The sequence below is a fragment of the Elgaria multicarinata genome, chromosome 5 (assembly GCF_023053635.1).
Source record: "Elgaria multicarinata webbii isolate HBS135686 ecotype San Diego chromosome 5, rElgMul1.1.pri, whole genome shotgun sequence".
NCBI classification, from domain to species: Eukaryota; Metazoa; Chordata; class Lepidosauria; order Squamata; family Anguidae; genus Elgaria; species Elgaria multicarinata.
This window is the reverse complement of record NC_086175.1, coordinates 125,549,459-125,577,125: the sequence shown is the minus strand read 5'-3', so window position 1 is coordinate 125,577,125 and position 27,667 is coordinate 125,549,459.

The window sequence follows — 27,667 nt, the reverse complement described above, 5'->3', positions numbered from 1 at the left end:
TTGAAGGGGCTGTAGCAGCCCACATACACCCCGGCTGTTCCTTTCAGTTGGAGGACCACGGTGTATTTTCTAGGCTGTACGTCCTGCACCCCTTAAGCTACCCTGATGCTTTCAGATGAAGTGGAGGAGGTTGTCCCATCTTCTGTGCTGAAGTAAGATCCAAATACCAGTCCAATCAAGGAGGCCTCATCTTGTCCTGAGGCAAAGGACAACAAAACGTGTCACATCGATCAGGTGATTCTAAAAGGTTGAACCGTTGGGGGGGGGGGAATAGAACCCTTAGAATGAAAACCATTATCCTGTGGTGGTAGATTCCATCTTGAACAGCTAAATATGGTACTTTCCGAGGTGCATAAAACCCAAACATAGCCGAGAAAGATATATCCAGAATTTTATGTTGGGCCAATACCTTTCTTAGAACCAACCGAAATGCTGCAAAAGATCTGCAGCATTTTGAGTTCTCTGGAGTTCTGAAAGGTCTTAGGAAAATGTCAGGCAGGATGCAGTAATTGGTTCTACATCTGTAACTCAGCCTGCTTCATTCGTTTTTTTCCTTTCTTAACAGAGTTAAAGACCTTTTAGTCTTCCTTTACACATCAAATGCATATTTCCGTCCGCTGGGAGTACATTCATAGTCATTGCAAGTTGCAGTTACATGAGTGTGCCAGAGCAGTACAACTCATTCTAGCCTGTTAGTTGCCTGGATTTTACTTGCACTGTTCCAGTAGGTGTCAGAATTTCTCTAGGAAGAATCTCTCTCTTCCTAAAAAAATTTTTGTGATTCCCCTGGGTGTCTTTGCTGGATTGTTGTGTCTTTTTTTTTTTTTAAAACAGAGGTAATTTCATGTTCTTGCTCTTATACTCTACTAACACAATCAGCTGTATGTATGACTTGCTGCTAACATTCTGTCAAGAGCTGGGCATTGCATAGGCTGCTGGAGCATGTAGACAGCTTGTTGGGAAAAGATGGAGAACAGTTTAAGGAGAGATGTAATCTCAAGATAGGATGGTATGTATACTGCAGTTCCGTGGAGGGCAGAAAGAGAATGCAGAATGTGGTCGTGGGCACAAAATGAAGTTTCTAGTCCTTAGCGTTTAAGAGCAGTGGGAAATGTATATGCTGCTTACTCTTTGGGAATGTCAGTCTTGTTTATCCAGAACATAAGAACATAAGAAGATCCCTGCTGGATCAGACCAAGGCTCCATTTAGTCCAGCACTCGGTTCACACAGTGGCCAACCAGCCTTTGGTCGGGGATGAACAAGCAGGACATGGTGCAACAGCACCCTCCCACCCATGTTCCCCAGCAACTGGTGCACACAGGCTTATTGCCTCAAATACTAGAGATAGCACACAACCATCAGGGCTAGTAGCCATTGATAGCCTTTTCCTCCAGGAATATATCCAACCCCCTTTTGAAGCCACCCAGATTGGTGACCAACACTACATCTTGTGGTAGTGAGTTCCATAATTTAACTATGCGCTGTATGATGAAGTACTTCCTTTTATTTGTCCTGGATCTTCCACCAATCCGTTTCATGGGATGACCCCCCTGGGTTCTAGTATTTTGAGAGAGGGAGAAAAATGTATCCCTGTCCACATTCTCCATACCATGCATCATTTTGTACACCTCTATCATGTCTCCCCTTAGCCTCCTTTTTCCAAGCTAAACAATCCCAGTTGATGTAACCTTCCCTCGTAGGGGAGATGCTCCAGCCCCTTAATCATTTGAGTTTCCCTTTTCTGCACTTTAATTCCCTTTTCTAGAACAAAATCATAATCATCTTCGTGAGAGTTGTCATCACTAGATATGTTACAGTCTACTTCAGTTAGTAGTGCTACCATGGTGTCAGTAGAAAATGTGTGGCATCTTGCCGCTCTGAACTGCCGAATGAAAAATATACAGCCTTGTTTAGTGCTGGATCTGTACAGAAAGTAATGAAAGACAAACCTGTCCACCTATGCTGGCACCAGTGGTGCAGCTAGGTAATTTTATACCCTAGATTAGGGCAGTACGGGAACTTCATTTATGTTTGCAAATCTTGAGAATTTGCCCCGTTTACAACCGTGAAAATGAATCTGCGCACTGGAGAGCATGCCCTACAAAAATATTTGCAAATTCCTGAACCTGCAATCGCGTTTGAAAAATGGGCATCTCCTTAACATGTGCACTTTAAAAAGTGTGCATTCTCTCCCCACCCCAAATGCATGTTTTAACGCTTGACTCAATGGGGAAAGTGCGCATTTTGGTGTGCTTGTTTTTAAAATGCATTTTCCTCCATTTCAAGTGCTCACTTTTCCCATTCAAACAAAAGGGAAGTGTGGTGTAGTGGCTAAAGTGTCAGACTGGAAGTTGGGAGATCTGGGTTCTAGTCCCCACCCGGCCATGGAAACCCACTGGGTGACTTTGGGCCAGTCACAGACTCTCAGCCCAACCTACCTCACAGGGGTGTTGTTGTGAGGATAAAATGGAGAGGAGGAGGATTATGTACGCCGCCTTGGGTTCCTTGCAGGAAAAAAGGTGGGATATAAATGCAATAATACAATATAATACAAAAAAGAGTTCTGTCGGACATGGGAAATAAGGCAGGCCAAATTTCAAGGTGGTATTCAGAGAGTTTCAGTGACTGTGAAAATCGCTTCTTAGACCATTCCAACCTGGATCTAATGGTTTTACAGCACTCCCCCTTCACCTGACCACATTGTGGACAATACAACTACTATTTCTTTTCTTCCCCTCCCACTCCATTCCATGCTTTCGAAGTATTTCTACATTCTTGACATGTTAGAGAAAAACAAACAAATTGAAATCTGTTCTGTCAACCCTGATTTTTTCTTTCTTTAAAGAAATACTTGGAGCATGTGCAGTTATTCTTTTTAAACCCACTTAAATTATGGTGCCATCATGACTAAAGGAATGAAATCCTTAATTATAATTTGTTTTACAATAAGCAAGGATGCAGCAGCAAGCAGCAGCGGCCCTGGCATGCTCATGTTGGTCAATGGGTTGATCCTGGGTCTGCTTGTTGCTCGCCCGGCCACCTGCTGCTCTCTTAGTGGTCATTTTTGGTAGGGTGACCATATGAAAAAGAGGACAGGGCTCATGGATCTTTAATAGTTGTATAGAAAAGTGAATTTCTGCTGGTGTCATTTGTATGCATGCAGCACCTGGTGAAATTCCCTCTTCATCACAACAGTTAAAGCTGCAGAAGCCCTGCCCTCCTTTGTATCTGGTCACTAGAGCAGCTTTAACTGTTGTGATGGAGAGAGAATTTCACCAGGTACTGCATGCATACAAATGACACCTGATGAAATTCCCTTTTCTATACAACTCTTACAGGGGCCCTGTCCTCCTTTCCATATGGTCACCCTAGTTCTATATCACCAAGGATCATAATTTTGGTGTGTACAATCAGGTTTGTGGAGAGGGGAGTAAATAGGGTGACCATATGGAAGAGAGGACAGGGCTCCAGTATCTTTAAGAGTTGTATAGAAAAAGGAATTTCAGCACGTCTCACTTGTATGCATGCAGCATATGGTGAAATTCCTTCTTCATCACAACAGTTAAAGCTGCAAGAGCTTTACTAGTGTGACCAGATACAAAAGGGGACAGGGCTCCTGCAGCTTTAACTGTTGTGATGAAGAGGGAATTTCATCAGGTGCTGCATGCATACAAATGACACCTGATGAAATTCCCTTTTCTATACAACTCTTAAAGATACAGGATCCTGTGCTCGTTTCCATAGGGTCACCCTAAGTTAGCATCCTGCCCTTGCAACTGAAGCCTGAAACTAACACATGAAGGTGCTTATTGAGAGAGGTAATAGGGACCAGCCATTGGGGAATGAAATCTTTACGGTTGGAGCAGATTCCAAACTGTAGTCTTCTGTTCTGCTGTTCTTCTGCAGGCTTTGCTCTTGTACCGCAGGGAGCTAATGAGCTCATCTTTACTTGTCCTATTTATTTACTGAAGTCCTGTCGGTTTCAGAGGGACTACTCTAAGTCAGAGCATATCCAAATCCTGGCCGTTGGGTACATGGGTATGCTGGCCAAGCCACCTGCTTTTGCAGCCCAGGCAGGTAGCCAGAGGTCATTTTGTTTAACAGTTCGGAGGCGAGTAAATGTCTAACTTTACCCTTGAAGGAAAATTGTGAGCAGGACAACATTATTTGTACAAAATAACCTCTGCTGACAGCCTGGGCTACAAAAACGGGTAGCTTGGCAAACATTGTTTGTAAAGGAGCTGTTAAATTATGATTGTGATGAATGTTCTCCCGTTTGTTTGTTTGTTATGGGTAGTAGGAGACAAAAGAAGTGCTGTTGAATGGGGCCAAATCAAGGGCATTTGCAGCCAAAGCTTCTGTATACATAGATCCTAATAAAAATGCTGTCTCCGTAGAAGTTCAAATGGTAAGGAGTGCCCCTAGGCACACAGCCGCAGAACACTTGAATCAAACAATATTTATATCAAATTTCAAAACAGTGACATTTTATAATCACAATTATAAGGCAGTACAATCAAACAAATTAGTAACGTCAATTATACAGCGTTTCAATCAAACAACGTAGAACAGGGAGTCAAAATGACTTCCCAAACATTACGTTGACCACAAAAATAACAGGAGTCTGGATTAACGTCCCGTATCATGCTACTTCTTCAGATGTACGGTCATTAAGAGTCACCATGTATGAGCATAAACTGCATGGGTGTAGGCTGGAGATGTCATGTCCAAATCACCTTTTAATTATCCAGCGCCTTCCTTCTACAGGAATTCTCTTTTGCCCCGGCTAAGAATTTATTAGCTTCCAGTCGGCGAAACAGTTGATTACCAACTGCAGCCTTTGTGTTTATTGGCTCTATATGTAGAAGTTCAGCCTTACGTCAATGGGGCTTACTCCTAGGTAAGTATAGGACCGCAGCCTTGATCCCCCATACACCCCATTCCTGTTCATTGTATGATCTACATATTATATTCGACAAAGGTCTGTGTTTTCACCAGATGCCATCATTTGTCTACAGATACCTGGTGCTCATGACCCACCCCATTACATGTAATCAAACTGCTGTTCAAAATGCATTGAGCTCACTTTATTCCCAGATGGTCTCTGATAATTACTCAAAAGCAGCCGGCCAATCCAGATGGTAATAATATACACCAGTCACCCATGCAGAAGAATCTCTGTCTGAGCATTACTGGTGAGCAGCCGACTTTAGATTCATTACGTATTGTCAACACAATGTGCCCACTTGCTATAAATCTATCAGATTAGCACCACACACTTAACTTATCCTAATGGCACCCAGATCTCCATCCAGACGAAGTTAACACAAATCTTACATTTTTCTTATTTGAGATGTCATCTGTGGCCTACCTGCCAAAAGTGTTTGTGTGTGTGTATGTGTGTGTGTGTGTGTGTGTGTGAGAGAGAGAGAGAGAGAGAGAGAGAGATGTAATTCATCTGCTTAAAGGTGATTTTCAAAAATGAAGACACAGGCCTGTAAAAGGTTGATTTGAATAGATTTTGCTGGTTCTGATTTGTTCCATGCTTCAAAGTGATCTTGATAGGCTGGAGTGCTGGGCTGAAAACAACAGAATGAAATTTAATAGGGATAAATGCCAAGTCCTACATTTAGGAAATAGAAACCAAATGCACAGTTACAAGATGGGGGATACTTGGCTCAGCAATACTACAAACGAGAAGGATCTTGGAATTGTTGTAGATCACAAGCTGAATATGAGCCAACAGTGCGATATGGCTGCAAGAAAGGCAAATGTTATTTTGGGCTGCGTTAATAGAAGTATAGCTTCCAAATCACGTGAGGTACTGGTTCCTCTCTATTCGGCCCTGGTTAGGCCTCATCTAGAGTATTGCGTCCAGTTCTGGGCTCCACACTTCAAGAAGGACGCAGACAAGCTGGAGGGGTTCAGAGGAGGGCAACCAGGATGATTAGGGGTCTGGAAACAAAGCCCTATGAAGAGAGACTGAAAGAACTGGGCATGTTTAGCCTGGAGAAGAGAAGACTGAGGGGAGACATGATAGCACTCTTCAAATACTTAAAAGGTTGTCACACAGAGGAGGGCCAGGATCTCTTCTTAATCCTTCCAGAGTGCAGGACACGGAGAAACGGGCTCAAGTTAAAGGAAGCCTGATTCCAGCTGGACATAGGAAACATGTCCTGACTGTTAGAGCAGTACGACAATGGAATCAGTTACCTAGGGAGGTTGTGGGCTCTCTCACACTAGAGACCTTCAAGAGGCAGCTGGAGAACCATCTGTCGGGGATGCTTTAGGGTGGATTCCTGCATTGAGCTGGGGGTTGGACTCGATGGCCTTATAGGCCCCTTCCAATTCTGCTATTCTATGATTCTATGATTCTATGTAATAGTACACTGCACCATGATGTGATATTGTGGAGAGGCAGAGTGGTTCAGTGCGTATGAATCTACAGCATGCTCAGTGTCACTGCTGTATCTCATCTGAAATGGCCACTTGCACAGGAAGATGGACAAGTTGCTCACATATTGTGAGCACATATACCTTCTCTCTGTAAGGCAGGGGTCCCCAAACCTTTTGGATCCACGGGCTTATTTGGGAATTTGAGAAACCTCTGTGGGCACCACTGGCAAAATGGCTCCCGTGTAAAGTGACCATGTGAAAAGGAGGACAGGGCTCCTGTATCTTTAGCAGTTGTATAGAAAAGGGAACTTCAGCAGGTGTCCTTTGTATACATGCAGCACCTGGTGAAATTCCCTCTTCATCACAACCATTAAAGCTGCTGGAGCCCTGCCTTCTTTTGTATCTGATCACGCTAGAGAGATAAAGTTCTTGGTTGGATTCCAGACTGCTGTGTCCTCTAAGCTCTTTATGTTCTTTATGAAATGTACCCAATTTATACTGTAAAATATTAGCCTATGTTATTATGGTGGTGATTGGCCAAGTCGTACTAATATTATAAAAGGTTAGGGGGTAGACTTAAAGGAATTTGGCTGCAATGGTGGACACTGTCGTTCTATAGTTTAGCCAGTAGGGGGCACTAGAAATAATTCTGTCTTTGTCCTATTACAGCAGTCTATACAGATGCCTGGAGTTTGAAGTTTCCTGTGACTCTTCTTGTTCAAGAGAGATAAAGTTCTTGGCTGGCTTCCAGACTGCTGTGTCCTCTAAGCTCACCTTCCTCAACTGGGTGCCCTCCAGATTCTTTGGATGCCAGCTCCCAGCATTTCCTGACCATTGGCCATGCTGGCTGGGGCTGATGGGATTGGAAGTCCAAATCATCTGGAGGGCATCAGGTAGGGGACAACTCTAAGCCTTACATTACAGCTGACAGTGTCTACATGGCTCAGTATCTAAAGACAGTGGAGGCTGGTGGCACCGATGTCAGTGGGGCACTGCATCTGCCCTGCTTTTCAGTCAGAATCAATAGAACTGTAAAGAAACTATATAAAGAAATCTAAAGAACCCCTTTTCTGTTCTGATTGGTTCTGACTGAAATCCGGAGCAGATGGACTGCCCCACTGACATCAGAGCCACCAGGCTCCACTGCTAAAGAGGAGCAGGATAGATGTGGAGCTAAAGAAGGAGGAGGAAGAAACTTGTGCATAAGGGCTGAGCTGTAGGTACCTGTTATAGGATGACCCTATGGAAAGGAGGACAGGGCTCCTGTATCGTTAACAGTTGTATTGAAAAGGTGATTTCAGCTGGTGTCATTTGCATGCATGCAGCACCTGGTGAAATGCCCTCTTCATCACAACAGTTAAAGCTGCAGGAGCCCTGCCCTCTTTTGTAGAGTGACCAGATCCTGCAGTGCACTTCAATACTGCTATAAAGCAGTAGTGTGGCTCCTGCCTTTTATATACCACTTTCATAGGGTGACCATATGAAAAGGAGGACAGGGCTCCTGTATCTTTAACAGTTGCATAGAAAAGGGAATTTCAGCAGGTGTCATTTGTACATATGCAGAACGTGGTGAAATTCCCTCTTCATCACTACAGTTAAAGCTGCAGGAGCTATACTACAGTGACCAGATTTAAAAGAGGGCAGGGCACCTGCAGCTTTAACTGGTGTGATGAAGAGGGAATTTCACCAGGTGCTGCATGCATACAAAAGACACCTGCTGAAATTCTCCTTTCAATACAACTGTTAAAGATACAGGAGCCCTGTCCTCCTTTCCATAGGGTCACCCTATGGGTCCATTGGAGGATGCAGTAAGTCGCATAATGGCTGCCGTGGGGGCCTGGCTAGTCAAAAGTGATCTAAAAAGGGGTGTGGGAGGGAGGGGCTAGTGAGGCTAAAGACTGGGAAGGAGGAATAAATAGCAAGCCAAAGGCGTAGAGGGGAGAGAAAGAGCAAGGCTGGGACAGGGGGTTGGGGGAGAAACTGCAAGGTAAAGAGTTCGGGAGAGGAATAGCAAGGCTAGAAGCTAAGAAGGGGAGAAATAGTGAGCTGAAGAAGTGGGGGAAACATGGATTGGGGGATATGGGTGGAAGAGTGCTGTTGCACCATGTCCTGCTTGTGGGTCCCTGGTCGACAGCTGGTTGGCCACTGTGTGGACAGAGAGCTGGACTCGGTGGACCCTTGGTCTGATCCAGTAGGGCTCTTCTCATGTTCTTATCTAGCACAGAATCATCTTTCCCATCACCTGTAGCTGCCCCCTTTTTGTAGGAGATGCCTAGGACTGAAACTGGGCTCTCCTGCATACAAAACAAAGTAATGCTCCGAGCCTCCCCAAACCCATCAAACATGACATGGAAGCACAAAACAGGAAGTGTAAGTCAGTTAGGCCTCCTGTCCCCTGTCACTCGTGTTTCTTGTCTTCACCCCGTGGAAATCCAAACGCTGAAAACAGAATAGATGGATTTTTTTCTTCCTGTTGGCTTTTCAGGGTAACATGGGACAATTTCATTGCTCCTGGCATACTGTCAGTATGTCAGTGTTTTTGCTGTGATAAGTGTTTTATTGAATATTATTGTTGTGCATTTTAAGGGTTGTCGTTGCCTTTTTGGATTTTTAGAAAAAGTGCCATCAGTTAGTGATATTAGATTGAAGTCCCTTCCCAAATCTGATTTCTCCTGAATCGGAAGGTTCAGGATTTCACCTGTGAACTTTGTTTTGGCACGCACTCGTAAAGATCACGCCAGTTATTAGTGTCCGGGGAACTATCTTTTTTCACTGTTATTACTGCTGTTCTGTTGCTTTTCTAACATAGCGTTTGAGAGCATTGCATTCTAACGACTTCGCCACCAGCTCCAACGGCAACAAAGCCTCATAGATTTCCCTGATGGATGCTCATTGTTGCTAATATGCCACGCTGGAGTTTAGTCCCACTTTTTATGGGAGCGCATTTCAAAGGAACAAACAGCACTTTTTTTTGACATATTGATGTTGCCATTGGTGATGGGTCCCATTAATCTGGCGGTCATGTTGCCTGTTGAAAGACCCAGATCTTTGCCTGAGCTTTTCAACCTGATTATATAAAGAGAGATTCTAGGGTTCCTACAGTGGAGCATCCTCCTTGCTTCGGGCCATAGAGTTTTCCATTTACTTCAACAAGCCCCTTGGTGAAGCTAAACGTCATTGATATCTTGTCCTCTCTCTTAGTGAACATTTAGATGGTGCTGCTGGGGCAGCTTTTGAAGTGCCTTCAGGGGGCTTTGGTATCATCCAGAGGAAGCTTAGGGTACCATCTGCATTCTTCCCAACATATGAGGATGAGTTGAGTTTTCAGTGCTTGACGGAGTCAGGGTGGGGACTTTGCTACAAGAACTACATGAAAAACTAGCTCTTCTTTTCATCGCTTCGGCTGATACCCCAGCTGCGCCCCTTCCTAGAGTTAGAAGACCTAAAGACGGTAGTGCTTGTAACTTCGAGGCTTGGCTTCTGCAATGTGCTCTACATAGGGCTACCTTTGTGCCTGGCCCGGAAACTTCAACTAATTCAAAATATGGCAACCAGGCTGGTCACTGGTACACCTGGGGTGTGTGTGTGTGCACCACATTACACCAGTTTTAAAATCTCTTCATTGGCTGCCAATTAGTTTCTGGGCGAAGTATAAAGTGTTGGTTATCACCTTTAAAGCCCTACATAGTTTGGGTCCAGGCTACCTGCGGGATCGCCTTCTCCCGTACAATCCACCCCGCACACTCAGGTCCTCTGGGAAGAATTTACTCCAGCCAACAAAAGCAAGGCTGACAGGTATTACCCAGAGGACCTTCTCTTCTGCTGCTCCCAGACTGTGGAATGGCCTGCTGGAGGAGATTTGTCAACTTAACAGTCTTTTAGCATTTAAGAAAGCTATAAAGACTGATCTCCAGTGGAATTTTAGGATGCTTTTAGGATGTTTTTAGGATGTTTTAACAATGTATACTATGTTTTTAATCAGTATTTTATGTATTTTATAATTGTTGTTCCCCACTTCGATCCAAATGGAGAGGCGGGTAAGAAAAATAATAATAATAATAATAATAATAATAATAATAATAATAATAATAATAATAATACAAAAAAGTGCTAGTGATGGGACCCAAGTTTGGCTCCCTTTCTCCCTCTCTCATAATACTAGAACCTGGAGTCATCCCATGAAGCTTCTTCACACAGCACATAAACTATGGAATTCGCTACCACAAGTCATAGCAATGGCCACCAATTTGGATGGCTTTAGAAGGGAGTTAGACATATAGGAGAAATCTATCAATGGCTACTAGTCCTGATGCTTCTATGCTGCCTCCAGAACCAGAGGCAGTATGTACACCAGTTGCTGGGGAACATGGATGGCAAGGTGCTGTTGCACGCATGTCCTGCTGGTGGGTTTTCTGTTGATAGCTGGTTGACCACTGTGTGAACAGAATGCTGGACTAGATGGACCCTTGGTCTGATCCAGAATGGCTCCTCTTATGTTCTTATGGTCTCTAAATGATGGGAAGTGCCAGGGAAGTATGGAAATTAGAAGCAAAGGATTCTGGTAACTAGTCAAAGTCATTGGCAATAGTTTTGGTTTTTCATCTCTTCTTCAACATAAAGTCTCTAGAGCTATTCTTCACCATAATTGTATCTGCTATATTGATGTCCCATTGTTCCATGGGAATGTGCTCAAAGAGACTAACTCAATAAACTACAAAATAAACAATCATAATAAAATATGGATGTAACTGAGTAGGTACCAGTAGCAGATCACGACCACAGGTTGTACAACATGCTTGGGAGGGTTTCACCCTTAACGGCAACTTTCAAATATTTTTAAATAAAGCTAAAATAAAACAAGCTATTTGTGGTTCAATGGCTTACATTTCCTTGTGAATATAGATGTCTGAGGCTGTAATGGTATATACACTTACCTGGAAGTAAGTCCCATTGAGCTCAATGGAACTATTATGCTATTATATGCCAGAGAGCTTTGGCTATTGGTGGTATAGAAATGTAATAGATAAATATAAATAAACTAGACTTCCCCAAACTGGTGCATTCCAGATGTTTTGGAATACAATTCCCATCAGTCACAGCCAACACGGCGAATGGGGGAAATTGTAGCCCATTGTAGACACTCAACACCACACACTCATCCCTGTGACCAGCACTGGAGTTCCAGTGATTGAACCCATCTCTTCATGCTGCACCTTTATTCTGCAAACTGCAGTCTTCAATAGGAGAAGCAGGTGACATCCATTGGGCTGAGTCACCATTTCGGATAAATACTGGGTGCATCTTTCTTTTCTCTCGGATAATCAACAAGTAGTACTGCTTCCCCACTGAGGAGTTTAATCATATGTCAGGCAAAAGGATTGATCGTACTCCTAAAACTGTACCCTCTGGGTTGGTTTGCAAGGAGAAAGGGCTAGGACATGGGGAAGGGACCCCAGGCCCAGGGGACAACTCAAGCCCTTCTGGTCCCATTCCCCTTTCCCTCAGCCGACAATCATTTTAAATAATTTAGAATAATAGAATAGTAGAGTTGGAAGGAGCCTCTAAGGCCATCAAGTCCAATCCCTGCTCAATGCAGGAATCCACCTTAAAGCATCCCTGACAGATGGCTGTCCGGCTGCCTCTTGAAGGCCTCTCGTGTGGGAGAGCCCACCACCTCACTAGGTCATTGGTTCCATTGTTGTACTGCTCTGACAGTCAGAAAGATTTTCCTGATGTCCAGCCGGAATCTGGCTTCCTTTAACTTGAGCCCATTAGTCTGTGTCCTGCACTCTGGGATGATCGAGAAGAGATCCTGGCCCTCCTCTGTGTGACAACCTTTTCAGTATTTGAAGAGTGCTATCATGTCTCCCCTCAGTCTTGTCTTCTCAAGGCTAAATGGGCCCAGTTCATTCAGTCTCTCCTCACAGGGCTTTGTTTCCAGACCTTTGATCATCCTCTTGCCCTCCTCTGAACCCCCTCCAGCTTGTCTGCATCCTTCTTGGGGCAGATCCACACATAGCCTTCGGGACGCCCTGAAGGTGCTTTGGGGCATCCTGAAATCAATGATATGTACCCTACCTTAAGCGTCCCAAGAAGAGGTGGCGGAGGAGGAGGAGGAGGCTCCTCGCGGGGATGGGATGAAGACTTGCCGCGCCTGGCGCCTTCGCCGGGCAATCAGCTGCCCCCCCCCCACTGTTTGCCTGGGTGAGATGTTCACTGCCGTCCACCTACCCGCCGGCCTCCTTTTGCCGGCGAAAGAGCCACCCAGCCGGAAGCCAGAGGTGGCTTCTTCCGCCAAGCTCTCCGACCCGGGTGGGCCCGGGTGGTTTTATCCTGGTTGTGCTTTTTATACTGTATTTTTAATTGTGCTTTTAACCTGTTGGTTGTTTTATTGTGGTTTTAATTTTTATGAACCGCCCAGAGAGCTTCGGCTATTGGCCGGTATAAAAAATGTAATAAATAAATAAATAAATAAATTCTAAAGCATGACTATTGACAGTGAGAGCTTGAAGCTAAAATATACTGGCATTTTTGGGGGGGTATTTTGGCTCCATTCCTTTGCCTTTTGCTCCACCCACCATTGAAATGTGGCCCTTGAGAGTTTCTTTGAAATCGAATACGGCCCTCAGGCTGAAAGAAGTTCAACACCCCTGCTTTCGGGGAAGGGACCATAGTTCAGAGAAAGACGAGGCAGACGGTCCTAGGTTCAATCCCTCCATAGCCATTTGAGAAACAAAACAACACCAATCTGGTAGCATGTGATGAGAAATACCATTGGCCAAACCCCAATGATGCTGCTGGTTAGAGCAGATCGCATTGGGCTAGACCAGTGGTTCCCAAACCTTTTCAGGTAACCGCCCCCTTGGTTCCACAAACTCATGCTCAGAGCCCCCTACCCTACACAATAAAAACCATTATTCAGAATAGCGGTTTTCAACGACCCACTAAGGAAGATAATAACAATAAAATTCATAAACAGTAACAGTTAATTGAATATTTATTCAAAATCCAAAGCACCCGCCGCAGGCTTGCTGAGGGAGGGAGGGAAAAGAGAGCAAATGCCTTTGTTTTGCAGCCAACCTGGCGGGGCACACCAAGCAGGGTATGTCGCTTCATTAGCGTTTTGGTGCTTTTGAAACATTTCAATTCACCATTAAAAGGACTCTTCTTAAACGGTATTAATACATTTGTGGATTCTTTCCCTATATGGCTTGGGACCAAACTACCTTCTCCCATTAAAAATGTCCCTGGGTTTTAAGACCTTCTGGAGAGGCGCTTCTCGGAAAAGACCACCTCGAGTGCCCCCTGCTGCCCCCTTGCCTCTTAACACCCCCCCTATGCAATCCCACCGCCCCCGAGGGGGCAGTACCACCCACTTTGGGAACCACTGGGCTAGACGGACAAATCGTCGGACCTAGTATAAGACAGCTTCCTGTTTTAAAATATGCAGCTCCCAGGAAAGAAAGGAAATGGAGGTGTCGGCTTTGGGTCTCGACACTTTATTCAAGAGTCAGTTCATCCCACGCAGCACAGCAGGTGTTTGCCTTCAGGCCCAACTCATCCATCCCCGCTGCCAAGAAGAATGAGAATCCACATTGTCTCCCAACGTATGGCACGATTCGCCTAGGCGCTTCCTTCTCCATCGCAGCTCCAGCTCTTTCTTTTCTTAATTAGGAGAAAAATACGCCGGGGTCCTGTGAACAGCTGTTTGCATTGTGGCAGTGATTTGGGGAGCTATTCAGGCCAGCCACCAACGTCCTGTGACGGATGGGTCTGCGGCATGCGCACTGGCGTTAGAAACGTGTAAGAGCGCCTGAAAGTTTGGAGGCTCAATTCAGCGCACAATGGCACCCATCCAGTCTCCCAGCACATCCCTTAATTACAACGGCCCCTGCTCCCTCCATGCACACTGTTATGCTCCACACAGGCTTTCTCCCAAGCTGAACCACAGGCAATCAGCTCTGTAACCTCCCCAGGTTAGGGGTGCACAGTGCTCAGGGAATTTAGGGTGACCATAAGGAAAGGAGGACAGTGCTCCTGTATGTTTAACAGTTGCATAGAAAAGGGGATTTCACAGGTGTCATTTGTATGCATGTAGCACCTGGTGGAATTCCCTCTTCATCACAACAGTTAAAGTTGTGGGAGCCCTGCCTAGCATGACCAGATACAAAAGAGGACACGCTAAGCCATAATGTTTAGTTCAAAATGCTTAACCACCATGGCTTAGCATGTCATCTGAACAGCGCCAGTGTGGTGTAGTGTAGGGTGACCATATGAAAAGGAAGACAGGGCTCCTTTATCTTTAACAGTTGCATAGAAAAGGGAATTTCAGCAGGTATCATTTGTATATATGGAGAACCTGCTGAAATTCCCTCTTCATCACAGCAGTTAAAGCTGCAGGAGCTATACTAGAGTGACCAGATTTAAAAGAGGGCAGGGCACCTGCAGCTTTAACTATGGTGATGAAGAGGGAATTTCACCAGGTGCGACATGCATACAAATGACACCTGCTGAAATTCCCTTTTCAATACAACTGTTAAAGATACAGGAGCCCTGTCCTCCTTTTCATATGGTCACCCTAGTGTAGTGATTAGACTGTAGGACTGGGACTTGGGAGAGGGGCGTAAATAGATAGGGTGACCATGTGGAAAAGAGGACAGGGCTGTATCTTTAAGAGTTGTATAGAAAAGGGTGTCACTTGTATGCATGCAGCACCTGGTGAAATTCCTTCTTCATCACAACAGTTAAAGCTACAGGTGCTTTACTAGACTGACCAGATATGAAAGAGGGCAGGGCTCCTACAGCTTTAACTGCTGTGAAGAGGGAATTTCACCAGGTGCTGCATGCATACAAATGACACCTGCTGAAATTCCCTTTTCTATACAACTGTTAAAGATACAGGAGCCCTGTCCTCTTTTCCATGTGGTCGCCCTATCAGGGATGCCACCAGTGGTATACAGGAAGATGCCCAGCTAGGGATTTGTTTCAGTTCATTTTTTTATTAGTTTCAATTTGTTTCAGTTTGGTTTGAATCTGAAAAATGATCATTTACGAGTTGTTTGACAAGATGCGTACATTTGAAAAATGAGTGTGGAAAAAAGTGTACTTTTGAACAATGTGTCTAAATGCGCTTTACTCAATGGGAGAATGCGTATGTTGAAAAGATGTGCAAAATTGATGCCTACATTTGGGGAAATTGCTGAAAAACATGCACAGATTTTCATATATAAAACAGCGACAAAGATCACTTCGAGATAAAATTTGGAGAAAATCAATGAGCTCGGGTTTTGCTTGTACGCATGCCATTGGCCATGCCGTCTGGGGATGATGGGAGTTGTAGTTGAAACATCTGGAAAGCACCAGTTTGGAGAAGGCTGCTGTAACACCTACTTTGGCCCATCCAATTTCATGACTTTTCACTCCTTAAGGGAGAGATAACGTTTGCGAAGAGCCTTCAGTTTGATAATTTTGTTCTTCATCAAGGACATAATAACCTTTATCTGAGCATGGTCACATTAACCCATGGTGGAAGGCAGTTTGCTGATAAGCTATCGCTTTGATATGGAACATCTTGTAAGAAAAGGGGATATTTTAAGACACACACACACATATCCTGATTTTGAACACCACTGAAGATTTTATCTTAGAGAACTGCTGGCAAGCTTGTGGCAGACAGCTAGTCTCTAACGAGACTGAGAAAATGCGTGGTCACCTGCTTTCATCTCCTTCATAAAACAGGTCAGAATTGAACCCAGTGAGCCGGCGTGGTGTAGTGGTTAGAAGTTGGATAGGGGCTCAGATTCAAGTCCCCACTTGGTCATGAAGCTCACTGGGGCTGTTGCTAGATGAAGTGTTAGCGCGGTGTGAGGCCTGGTCTCCCTCCTGTGCATCCAGATGATGCACAGGGGATTCCGGGGTCAGGCCGGGCTAAGACCTCCTTTAACCCGGGATAAGCGGATTCGCTTATGGCCCGGCTTTTCCTGGCTGCTTGCTTACTCGCGAGTAGCCAGGAGAAGCCACGGACTGGGCACAGCGCTCATAGGAACACTGTGCCCATCGGGCTGGGGGGAAATCATGGGGGGGGAGATAGGGGTTGGGGGAAAGGCCGGACCCAGCAGGAGAGGGGGGTGAGAAGAACGGGCACGGGCATCGGGGATGGGGGTTGGGAGGTGGGGGAAGACGAACGGGCACGGGCATGGCAGATGGGGGGGAAAGAAGGACGGGGGACAAGGCATGGTGGATGGGGGGAGGACGGGCGAGCGGGCAGGGGGGGCATCAGGCATTGTGGGGGGGGGGAATCAAGGGCAGGGGGAGCAGGGGACCCTATATTTATTTATTTTAAAACCTACCTTTTTTGGCGGTGTGCTCCTGTGCACATGGCCCTCTAAGATTAAAAAAAAATGGCAGACGCGACGGGGCTTTCCCTTGCCCCGTCGCATGTTACGTCTGGAAAAGGGCGACGGCGCACGCTAGCTGTAGCGCGCCGTTGCCCCGACTCCCAGCCGGATTATCTGGTAGGTCTAGCAAGGCCCTGGGTGTCTTGGGGCCAGGCATTGACCCCTTAGCCTAACCTACCTCGCAGGGTAGTTGTTGTGAGGATAAAATAGAGAGAGGAGGGCCCCTCAAGTTCTTTGCAAGAAGAAAAAAAAGCTGGGAAATAAATATAATAATAAATAAAACAAATAACTGATCAATTGTTTAGGGAAAGTGGACTGTCTGTAAGGTGTGTGTGTGTGTGTGTGTGTGTGTGTGTGTGTGTGTGTGTAAAGTGTGAAATTCTTCTGGACTGCATTAAAATCAATTGGTCAGGATTATTTGAAATACCTTGACCATCACACCTGAGACGGGGTTATAAGGTGCTTTCACAAAATATACGTTTGTGTCTGATCTGATCTCGCACTCTTAGCTCATATGATGAACGCTCCTTAAAAAATTCCAGAAGGGCAGCCATGTCAGTCTGTAGCAGCAAAAACAACCAAGGCTTTTGTGGCACCTTAAAGGCTAACAAATACGTATTTCTACTACAAGCTTTTGTGGACATCGAATGGGACCCTTCAAGCATCTGATGAAGTGGACCGTATCCAGGAATGCTTCTGTGAGAATCCATGAATGTGTTTGTCTTTACGGTGCCACAATGGTGGTTGTTCCTCTTTAAAAAACCTGGTGGTCTTTGTGCAACTCTGCAGCTTAGCCCATCTGGATGGATCTTTATACATTTTACTAGAAATGCCTTGCTGCAATGAGGCCTGATGGACGACGCCTTCCAGCATCTTCCAGGAAGAATTTAGAAGGTATCTGGATTTATCTGATCCAGACCCTGGAGAAGCTGTTCTAGAGAATAGCCTTGGGGCTCCACAGATTAATACCCCACTCCAGCTGAAGACCTGGAATGACCTGCAGTGCAGTAGACCAAAGGCATCCTGAAGAGCCCCGCCTCAGGTATGCCTCACTTGGGCCCCTCAATAACCCCTCCAACATCCTGAGCCCTGCCTTGATCCCTGATTCTCCCCCTTCACACGTGGCTCTCAAGAGCGAAGGCTGTTGTGGACCTGGTGGGAGGCCAAAGTCACCATAGGTGCACTTGCTGGGCTGCTAGAAGTAGGAAAGCTCTATACAGGAGGAGGGAAAAGAGCAACGATCCAGCTGAGGACCAGGAAGAGGAGGGAATCTATCTATCTATCTATCTATCTATCTATCTATCTATCTATCTATAAAACGCTTAGGTAAGTTTCCGTACAGGCCTCAGCTGTTACAGGTTGCTAAGCAACAGTAACAACATGTAACGTCAGCTGATACAGGTTGCTAAGCCCCTCACCCGACTCCTCCAAGCTTTCCAAGGTAATCCTACCCCCCTTTCTGCCTCTTCGCTCCCCTCCCCTCAACGAATGGGGCAGCGCCACGGTCCAGAGCATGAGCGAGGCATGGTCAGGCCCCTTGGTGGCCGAGTGGGAGGCCGCTTGCCTGCTGCGAGCCCAGGCCCCGGCCTAATCTCACGTGAGCTGGGCTGATATGCTACAACGGCGTATGTTACGCCAGGTACAGCTAGTATATCAGAATATCCTCTGGATTTTTACTAGATTAACAGTTCCCATTTGAGCTCATGTCCAGTATCTCATGTCCAGGGTTCTCTTTTAAAGAGGGCTGTCCTCTGTTTAAAGGTTTTCTCTCTTTGAAGGGCTACCCCTGTCCATTTTTATGTTTATTTATTGCATTTATTAAATGCCTCATAAAATAATTTTCTCTAGGCATTTTACAGTACAAATAAAATCGTAATAAAATCAGCAATATAAAACTGTTGTGTTTGTACAGGCTAATAATACAACCATCGAATAGATAAACCGACCAAAGCTACTAAGCCCCCACATTTTTAAAATTAACCTCCTGTCCAATATATTAACCACATTAATGATGTATAAATAATAATAATAATAATAATCAACTTCCATAAAGAATCTTCCATTTGGTCACCCGTCAAAGGTAATCACGCTTGTGTTAATGCCATCTAGGAACACAGGAAACTCTTTATACATAATCCAACCATTGGTCCATCAAGCCTAGTATTGACGACACTGACTGGCAGCAGCTCTCCAGGGTTTCAGGTGGGATTCCTTTCCTTGCCCCACCTGGAGAAGCTAGGGATCGAACCTGGGACTTTCTGCATGCAAAGCATGTCCTCTATCACACTGAGCTATGTTGATGTTGGAGGGATCTGGTTGGATGTCTCATGGCCTACTGAGGGGCAGGCAGAGGGGGACTTACCAGAAGCCCCAATGTAAGCCTAGTAGAATTTGGAAAGCCGACTATGGGCTTGTTCAGACAACACGCTAAGCCATGTTTAGGCCACTAACCCTTTTGCAGCTAGTGGTTAGTGAGCATGTTTAAACCATGTATTTATAACCACCATGGTTAGGAATGTTTCACATGACACACTAAGCCATAACGTTTAGCTCAAAATGCTTAACCACCATGGCTTAGTGTGTCGTCTGAACAGGGCCTACGAGAAGTTCCTTCTGCAGAGGAAAACGCTCACAAATCCCACCCTGAATCTTGCTTTGGCCAGAATCCAGTGGTACTGATGCAACATGGCCTACCACTGAAACATACCTTAGATACCACCTGGGAATTAGAAAAGATTATTCATTATTCATTTCTTTTACCAATAAACATCTTTCTTGAGTTATTGAGGCCCAAGCATGAGTACATAGGCCTCGCCCATTACCATCAGGTAAAAGCTGAAGCTCAATTATAGATCGTACTTGAGGATGTTTATGTAAACTTATTTCCATCTAAATGGGATATGCAGATCTTGTAAGATGACATGAGAAGGGGTGGTGCCAATCAACACGGCATTCTGAACAGTGAACTGCTGGACCAGATATTTAATAACAGTAATCCCAACACTAATACTAATATTTAAGCAGCTATCATACCCACAAAAATATGCAGTTAGAAGTGATGGATTTCTCCAATCATCAAGGGTCTAAGTTAGAAAACATCCTTAGCATGATAAATTCCAAAAATACATTACATTAGTTGAACAAACATGTTGCCATTTATGACATCTGTTTTAATTAAACTTTATCATGCCACACTGAATTAGCTTGACGGATTATCAGATCACATGGGATCCTTAGGGGACTGATGCTAGGCTCGGAAAGAGATCTGTTGGAGGGATCATTTCAATAAAAGCATCAGTTTCTGATGGTGTCATTCCACAAACTCAAATATAAGTAGCCAAGTGCCACTGAATCTTTCCATTGTGCATGCAGTTGCCCATTATGCTTGCCCAACTGGATGTGCAAGCCATTGTGTCACCAGTTTCACAAAAGTTACACAAAGTGGAATGTGAAAATACAGGTTGCACAAGGGGAATGCGAAATGGCTTGCACAACTGGTTGCACAAGTCTAATGCACAAGCACTTGCACAAACATGCTTGTGCACATGAAATTTGAGTTGGATTCTCCTCCCATGCATAGGTCAGAACTTAGTTTCCGCTCACGCGCATCATTTATGCTCATGGAATGAAACTGTTGGATACTGCCCCTAGGAAAAGAACTTCTATAGAACTGAATGAATGGCATCTGGTTTTGATCTTTGTTTATTTTGAACAATAATAACTTAGAGGAAAAGATCTTCTGACCCAGTTGCTCAAATGCACACGCAAAATAGGTCTCAAAAAAGAACCTGTGTCTGTGCTGCTTAGGGTCCTATTATATTTATTGATTCATTATATTTTTAGTCCTTCCGGTAGCAAAATGTTATCTTGCTGGATTACATGAGGAAAAAATGAAATCAGTACACAGTAAAAACATCAATACCATTATCAGCACAGAAAACACAATCGAAAATAGATAAAGACTGTCATTCTAGCATTCTATGGGCAAATAGAGTGTTGGACAACAGTTCATCACAACAGTTAAAGCTAGAGGAGCCCTGCCCTGCCCAATTTTGTAGAATGACCAAATACAAAACAGGGCAGGGCTCCTGTTGTGATGAAGAGGGAATTTCATCAGGTGCTGCATACATTAGGGTGACCATATGAAAAGGACACGGCTCCTGTATCTTTAACAGTTGCATAGAAAAGGGAATTTCAGCAGGTGTCATTTGTATATATGGAGAACCTGGTGAAATTCCCTCTTCCCTTGCAACAGTTAAAGCTGCAGGTGCTCTGCCCTGTTTTAAATCCGGTCACTCTAGTATAGCTCCTGCAGCTTTAACTATTGAGATGAAGAGGGAATTTCACCTGGTTCTCCATATATACAAATGACACCTGCTGAAATTCCCTTTTCTATGCAACTGTTAAAGATACAGGAGCTCTGTCCTCCTTTCCATATGGTCACCCTAGACTTGACAAACTCAAAAAAGGAAGTCGCCAAAATAAATTCAAAATAAATTATAAAATGCCCCAAGAATGAGGCAGAAAAATGGAAGCCTCTTTCTTGGGGAAAGAAAACTTTCAGGAAATGGGAAGATTTTGGCACAGCACTAGCTCCGCCTCTTCCCTGGAGCTGAACACACTCCCTCACATCTGTTACAGAGCTTTCAGGGAAGTAGCAGTATTTATGAGCATGTGCACTAGCAATAAAAGGCCACTTTGCAGAGTTTTCTCTAAATCTTTGTCACTACTTTTGTTGTTCTTGGTGTGATGCCTGCCTTCCCTCTCCCCACAACCACCCCCCTGAATGACGCTAGGTATGGAGGAGGCAAAATGGGAGCCAGGGCTGCTTACACAGCTGGGGGTGTTACCACTTGCGGTGACAGCACGAAAGAAAAGCCTCTCAGGGACAAAAAAAAAAAAAGAAGCAGGTAACGGTGAGCCCTGACCATGAGAAACTGTTGGAGGTTTTAGCTTTCCCCTGGAGAAACGTGGTGAAGTTGTCCCCCACAATTCCTCTGCCCGCGAATGGAGCGAAGAATTTCAAGAGGCCGTTTGCGCATTGCTCTAGTCGGAATTGGATTGTTGCCTGTTTTCTTTCAAAGGCTACCGTTGCAGATTGGTTTTGTTGGCTGAAACATAATTCTTTCTTGGTACAGACTGTAATTACTAGCATTATTAAGAGGATCTATTTGCTATTCCATTTGCTGGGAAAAGGAAAGCTTGAAAAGAAGGCAAAATAAGCATAATGTGACGTTGATATGAGTTTATTTCTCGTACCCAGAGTCGTTGCCAGATAAACAGACACCCCTCGGCTGCATTCTCCCAATAATGGTATAATGATTGAGTAAAGCAACATAGGGTGACCATATGAAAAGGAGGACAGGGCTCCTGCATCTTTAACAGTTGCATAGGAAAGGGAATTTCAGCAGGGGTCATTGGTATGCATGCAGCACCTGGTGAAATGCCCTCCCCATCACAACAGTTAAAGCTGCAGGAACTCTGCCTACTTTCATATCTGGTCAAGAGGGCAGGACTCCTGCAGCTTTAACTGTTATGATGAAGAGGGAATTTCACCAGGTGCTGCATGCGTACCAATGACCCCTGCTGAAATTCCCTTTTCTATACAACTGTTAAAGATGCAGGAGCCCTGTCCTCATTTCCATATGGTCACCCTAAGCAACAGAGATGCTTGTCCTTGGTGCAGCCTGGAATGGGATATAAATTGGATGCCACAGCATATAATACATTTATTAAACGGATGTTCACAGGTTAATGTTTTTCTTTCAGTATGGAATAAGCACATTTTCAAGATGGCAGATAAGATATCAGCTTGCTGATAGGCTTAATCCAGCCAGCAGGCCAGTGCCACAGGCAATCTCCATGGACTCCCCCCCCCCCCCCGCCCAATGCCTGGCTCTGAGGAAGGAGCAGTCAAAGCCAGGGATCTGGGTTCAGTCATCTCTCTCCAGAGCTGCACCGGTCTCTTTTTACGGCCGACAAGACTCTTCAGAAAATGGTGGTTGTGATGGAAGGGTGGGTGGGGGGAGGGGGGAGATATGGCAAAGGGCTGAAATATGGTGGATGTGGCCAGAGGTGATGGTGGGAAGTGCGGTGGAGATGCAACAAGGAATGGGAGATGCAGCAAGGAATGGGAGACATGCCACGGATGGCAATTATGGGGGTGGGCGGATGTGGTGGAAGCCCTGGGAATGGGAATTTTGAATATCCTTTAAGGTCCACAACCATTTTTCAAACTCACCTCACATTTTGCTGTGTGTGGGTGCGGGTGGGGTGGGTGTGGGGTGGCTATCACTGGGACCCTGCTCCAGGCGTAGATCCCAGAGGTGATGCCCATTTTCAGCTATAGCTACTGCGGCATTCATTGTTTACAATGAGAGTATTCAGTGCTCCAGATGTCCTGGAGATGATGCCCTCATCCCAGAGGTGATGGTTGTTCATGGCAGAAATGCATGGTGTACATGCTCAAAGGTTCCCTCTCCTGCATTCAAGAGGCTGCTTGACAACCATCCATCAGGGATGCTTTAGGGTGGATTCCTGCATTGAGCAGGGGGTTGGACTTGATGGCCTTGTAGGTCCCTTCCAACTCTGCTATTCTATGATTCTATGATACTCATGTTTTGACCGCTGAAACCTGGCACTGAAACAGCATCCACCCCTGATTAAGTTGGGCTGAATTAAGTTTAGGTTTTGCCCGGGGCGAGGCTCTGTGGCATACAAATATTAGGGCCGGCCCTATCATCAAGCGAAGTGAGGTAACTGCCCATAGAGGTGGGTTCTCTGCACTAGTTCTCAACGGAGCATGTGCAGAAATGGCCTCTAGTCCATAATTCTTAAAGAAACCTACACTCATGGGCTACAATTCACAGCGAGCATCACCATTATATTTTATTATCTATTTAATATTTATTGACATCATTGTGAAGGGGACTTTTCAGGATCCCAGAAGGTACGAAAGTGTCCACTGCAAGGCATTCAACTTTGATTGATCTCATTTCAGTTTAAATCCCTCTTTGATTCTGACCCTGAGCAAAATTGGAGAGCGACCTTACGGACACAAAAGAATTGCTCTGCTTGAAAACTGAGGCAGAAAAGTCATCTAATGATTATCTCCCAGTTTCAAAAATGGCCCAGTGATTTATCCACGAGCCTAGCATGAGCTAGAGCAAGTATGTGATGGAAGATGTAACACCACCAGCAATTCAAAAAAGAAAATGACCTTAACTCATTTCCAGATAGGAAGCTTACTAGTAGTTAAAATTCTATACGAGTCATTTTGAGCACTTGCTCTTTTTTTATTATTTAAAAATGTCATTTTTCATAGGTGCCGCCTTACAGCCATAACATATGGCTCTCTTGAGAACAGTTTAGCAAGCAGTGAATTATGATGCTTTTATTTTGTCAAATGGTGATATGATCCTTTTTGCTAAGTCTATTATTTAGATGTGGCACAAATAAGAGTTATAGGACTATGCTCCACTCCAGGGCCTCTGCTGGCAGACTTTGGAGCATCTGAGCTTGGGATGAAATTGTAGATACCTTAAACTTCGAGAGAGCTTTGGCTATGGGGCGGTATATAAATGTAATAAATAAATGAATGAATAAACTAACTAACTACTTTTCCTCCCATTCTTTTATAACAATTTGTAGCCTTAAGAGATTCTGAGTTGAATACCACTCTCTTTTCTCCCTTTCTCCTGACTCTTCTTGCTTTTCATGCTTGCAGACAGCAACAGCATAGGAACATGGGAAGTTGTCTTATATTGGGCCTGTTCGCACCATCATGCAGCCCAGCACGACTTATTTAAGCCACAGTGGGCTGCGTTGTGTCGACCTTGACCCTGTTCAGATGACATGCTAAGCCATGGTTAGGCCGCTAACCCTTTTGCAGTAAATGGGTAGTGAGCATGTTTAAACCGTGGTTATGTAGCCGCCATGGTTAGGAGTGGTTCACACATGACATGCTAAGTCATGGTTCACACGACAAGCTAAGCCATAATGTTTAGCTCAAAATGCTTAACCACTATGGCTTAGCGTGTCGTCTGAACGGCGTCCCTGTGATATTCTCCTGAGCTCTGGGCCTCCCCTAAAGAGGTTCACCAGGAATCTTCCCAGCTGTAGCCTCCTGCAGAGCGAGGCTACATTGCAAAGTGCTCCGATAATGGTTAGCATCTTATGTTTCGCCACAGCTAGGACCAGGCATTTGGGAAGAGCTCATAGCTCTGTGGCAGAGCAGAGGTGCTAGGTTGTTTCAGTTCATGTACTGCAGTCCTGTGGCCAGACTAAATTCTCCACAGAATCAGGCAATCTTGACTGCTTTGAGATAAGGCAGAGCCTTCCTTGCTCAGCTAGAGCATTTGTGTCATGTCTAGCCCTGCTCCCCCTGTTTTGGAAGAACGTGTTTCAGGTAATCAATCAGAATCAGACTCTGAAGTAGAGGAGTCGGCGCCAGACACAGGCCAGCCTGCACCAGTGGGGGAGAAAGCTCTCATGGTTTCTTCAATAGGTGGTGATGAATTCTCTCCAGAGCTTATCTCCTCAAGGGCAAATCATACACACTCAATGAGAAACCAACATTCTTCTGAAGGAGAGCGCACCACAGCTAGCTGATCCTAGGGTGCACCGCCGCAGGCTAAAACGGGAGGAGTGAAAGGAAGGTGAGTGAAAGTCGGTCAGAAGCCGCGTCAAAACTAGCCTCTCTAAAGTTAACGCATTTTGGGGAAAGGCTTTCCATTCTCCTTGAAAGAACAATTGTCTCGCTTAGTTTGCATAGTTTTGCCTAGGGAGAAGGTTCCAAGAGATTAGACTCTCTTCGGGTGGGAAGAGATGTTTATTGCTTGAATAAAGCTTTGTGGATTACTTAGCAAGCCTCGTCCTTTGTCTCCCATCGAAAGCAGGGGTTTCCTGAGAAATGTGACAATTCAGACACAATGTCCCACCTCTAAAACACATCCCTTTGTCACTCCACCTATGGCTCCTTCTGTGGTAATCACGGGCATTTCATCTCTCCATGCAGTGGGTCAGTGGTTGGGTGGATTTACTGTGGGTTCATGGCTGTTGCTCTGTTTGCTTTTGTAATTTAATTTTTGTGTGGGCGAGTGTCTGGTGCTTTTCAGCTAGAAAGCAGTCCAGTTCAGCTTGTCACTAACTATAATTGTTACATACAGCCCCCTGAAGAAGGCCAAATAAAATGCAAGAGGCCGAAAAGTGTCAGGCTTTTCTCCAATAAATTAATTTATAGCATCCTAAGTTTATTCTCTTTTTTTGAGTCCAGCTTGGATGCTCACCTGCCTTGCACCCTTGTTACTAACTGTACAAGGCACCATATAAGACATTATTATTATTATTATTATTATTATTATTATTATTATTATTATTATTTATATAGCACCATCAATGTACATGGTGCTGTACAGAGTAAAACAGTAAATAGCAAGACCCTGCCGCATAGGCTTACAATCTAATAAAATCATAGTAAAACAATAAGGAGGGGAAGAGAATGCAAACAGGTACAGGGTAGGGTAAGCAGGCACTGGGTAGGGAAAAACTAACAGTAGAAAGTAACAGTAGAAGTCTGCACAACATCAAGTTTTAAAAGCTTTAGGAAAAAGAAAAGTTTTTAGTTGAGCTTTAAAAGCTGTGGTTGAACTTGTAGTTCTCAAATGTTCTGGAAGAGCGTTCCAGGCGTAAGGGGCAGCAGACGAAAATGGACGAAGCCGAGCAAGGGAAGTAGCTATGTTATTTACAGTCTAGGTATTCATACATTTTTCTAAACTGCATGAAGAATTCGCAGTGTATGGGTTTACATCCATGTCTCCAGTTTAGCGAGCATCTCTCATTAGCCTTCTTCTGCTCTGCTTTATTGATTATTAATTTAGGAATTACACATTGTTATTAAAATAGTGCCTTGGCATCTCCAACTGAAAAAGAAAAAGCCCTGGGTAGCATTGTTAGAAATCAGGAGAGATCCTGCCAGCTCAGAGGAAACAAGTATTAGGCTAGATAAACCAATGGTCATACAATTTGAGCTAGTTCCATATTACTGTAGTCCTAAGCAAGTTTAAAGTGATGCACGTTGGGGCAAAAAACAACAACCTCATGGAATCTGAGCTGGCGGTGACCAAACAAGAAAGAGATCTTGGGATTGTGGCGGACAGCTCAATGAAAATGTCCACCCAGCGTGCAGCCGCTGTAAAGAACACAAACTCCATGTTAGGCATTTTAAGAAAAGGAATTGGGAATAAAACGGCCAGTATCATACTGCCTTTATACAAATCTATGGTGCGACCGCAGTTAGAATACTGTGTACAGTTCTGGTCACCACACCTAAAAAAGGATATTATAGAGCTGGAAAAAGTGCAAAAAAGGGCAACTAAAATGATTAAGGGGCTGGAGCATCTCCCCTATGAGATGCTCATAGGGGAGATGTAAATAATGGGACTGTAAATAATCCCATCAACTGAGATTGTTTAGCTTGGGAAAAAGGAGGCTAAGAGGAGACATGATAGAGGTGTACAAAATTATGCATGGTATGGAGAATGTGGACAGGGAGACACTTTTCTCCCTCTCTCAATATACTAGAACCCAGGGGGGTCATCCCATGAAGCTGATTGGTGGGAGATCCAGGACAAATAAAAGGAAGTACTTCTTCACACAGCGAACTCACTACCACAAGATGTAGAGGTGGCCACCAATTTGGATGGCTTTAAAAGGGGGTTGGATAAATTCCTGGAGGTGAAGACTATCAATGGCTACTAGTGCTGATGGTTGTGTGCTATCTTCAATATTTGACGCAGTAAGCCTGTGTGCACCAGTTGCTGGGAAACATGGGCGGGAGGGTGCTGTTGCACCATGTCCTGCTTGTTCATCCCTG